The following is a 2,450-nucleotide window of genomic DNA, read 5'->3' as shown; positions in this document are numbered from 1 at the left end:
GAACGCTCGCAACTCTCAGACCTTCTAGCGTGCTCCCCAAGCAGCGGCTGTATTTATTTCCACACTGTCAAGGCAGTTGTACCTATTCTTGTAACTCTGTAACTTAATTAAATAACATACACATGAATAAAATATGAGCACGAAAGGGAAGATCTAATTAGAATGCTTGCAAAGACTTAATTTAGGAGAATCTCTTAGAAATGCTATCAAATTAAGTATGGCCAAGAACGGTAAGAGATTGTGAATATATTTGTGGGAATGCAGGCAGGTTCTGCACTCAGATTGCTTCTCAATGATCTTTAACATTTTGTTCTACTGTTAAAAATCTAAAACTAGAAATTGTTGACTCTACATTCAGGATATGGGGTAGGGAAGAAAGAACATGCGGAGCTCAATCAGCAGACCCCACACTCAGAAAAGGCATCCGCCCTCCACCAGGCCCCCAGAAATGCATGTGTGCTTGTATATTGTGCGTTACCAAGGTATACATAAAGTGTACACCTATTTTTTTCATTTTGGAAGTCCTTTATTATAAAGACTATCCTTTTGTGTGATGACAAATAGCAGATGCAGTGTCAGTGATTATTCCAGACCTCCACATTGGAAAAATCTGACTTCTTGAGGCACAAGTTTCCCTCTACATTTCTGAGGTTATGTTTTTACTGTTCTGCAGTGTCTTGTGGACCCCGGTGCATTAGCCAGCCTGGTGATTTACTTCCCCCTTAGAATGCTGTGAAACTGAACAAGAGTGAGCGGGTATGCCTGCTGACGTCAAAACTTTGGGTCTAGGGTTGTCTCTCCTGTTAGGGAACTGCCTTGATGGGGTATGCGGCTTGACCACCTGAACAACCCTGCTAGCCAACGCCATCTTGCTGCCCATTGTGGTCCTTCTCTCTTTATGCAATGTTTTAGTGAATCAACTCCTTTATCTCTATAGCTATGACCAAGGTTAAAAAATAGCCCTGTTGTTCTTCTTTGTGTTGAACGGAAAGGTTAGTGTTATCCTGACTATTCTTTTCTAGTTTCTCCTGAGAGTCCTGCTGCATACCCATGCTTCTAAAATTCATTAGTTTCTTTCTTAAGGCTTTTTATAGGTTTAGCTGATAGTATCAAATATGTGTATTTCCTGCTAAATGATGATAATAATGCTGCCGACATGCCAATAGCAGTGATGTTTGACGAGAGTTAACTTTGTATCTGGACACTTTAGGAAACGTTCCATGGATGTTATCTCACGGATCCTCCCAACAACCGGAAGAGTTGCCTCTGTTTACAGAGGGCTGAGGCATGGAAGGCAGAGTGGGTCGGCCTGGGACAGCCAGGTTCCAACCCCAACGGAATCCAGGCCTTGTGTTCCTAATCTTTGTGCTACTTATTTTTAAATGTCATAAGTCGTTTTAACTGCTTATTGTGTTTGTGGCTACTTTGCGGAGGCAGGGGTTCCGGGGAGCAGAGGTGACGACCTGCCAAGGCTCCTTTATGTCCAGAGGTGAGAACGCAGCACTTCCTTCAGGAGCAGCGCGATCCGCATGCACTTCCGTTCGACCCCGTGACGGGGACTGTGCGGACTGTGCAGCGTTTCCCGCTGCAGGCTCGTCATCAGCGGTGCAGGCAGACATGGCACGTGTGTGCGTGTGTGCACATGTGTGCCCATGTCTGTATCCGTCCCCGCACCCTGCTGCTCGCTAATGAGGAAGTGGCACTTTAGTGCCCTTTTGTGCCACTTGTGCTTTTAACTGCTGTTAAGATAAGGCGTCGAGGCCCCGCAGCTGTACATAATAGCGCTGTAATTCCATCAAGGGGCTTTGATAACTTCATAAACCCTGACAGGAAAGCTTGAGTGGATTTTCCTGTCACCATAACACCGAGATGGAATTACAACCTTAATTTACTGGGTGTACATGTTGGGGGGTACATTACTTAATGTTAAATCCTGTTAAAAACAAATCAGCTAATGCCATCTGGCTATGTCCATTTCACAGTGGCATCCCTGTTCCCCCTCGCCGCCCCGCCCCCCCCCCCAATTTTGGATCTTTGTTCTCCTCCTCCTCCTTCTGGTTATTATTTTCTTCATCACCGTAATGACCCATATCATCCTCAGGATGATTGTTTTGTATTCAGATAACTTTCTTTTTAGTTTGCTGAGTGTTTTCTCGTATGTGATTCTGTTAGTCTCATGAGAACTAACAGAATACCATCTTTTCTCTATCCTCTGGTACATGTGAAATTTAGTTATTTGTGTTATATGGGACAAAGGTCTGTCTGCTGTTTTGTAAGAATAGATGCAATGTATGAGCACTGAACATTTTCAGGCAGGGCAGGAAGGCATCAAGTGAAAAGTAAAGTTTCCTTTCCTTCTCTCTTCTCAAGTGCCTCTCCCCACAAGGTGATCCTGTTAATAGTTTCTTTTATATCCCTCCAGAAGTTTTTATTCCTGTCTTATGATTTAT

The 2,450-nt window shown here is 43.9% G+C and overlaps 1 pseudogene; it reads right to left on the bottom strand.

The window, feature by feature from the left end:
• Window positions 1-582: 582 nt before the first annotated feature.
• LOC118983580 (28S ribosomal protein S36, mitochondrial-like) lies at window positions 583-880 on the bottom strand (annotated as a pseudogene).
• Between the last annotated feature and the right edge of the window lie 1,570 nt (window positions 881-2,450).

Source organism: Sturnira hondurensis, unplaced genomic scaffold, assembly GCF_014824575.4.
Source record: "Sturnira hondurensis isolate 20B ecotype Veracruz unplaced genomic scaffold, ASM1482457v3 Scaffold0002840, whole genome shotgun sequence".
Taxonomy (NCBI): Eukaryota; Metazoa; Chordata; class Mammalia; order Chiroptera; family Phyllostomidae; genus Sturnira; species Sturnira hondurensis.
This window is presented reverse-complemented; position numbering and strand designations above follow the sequence as displayed.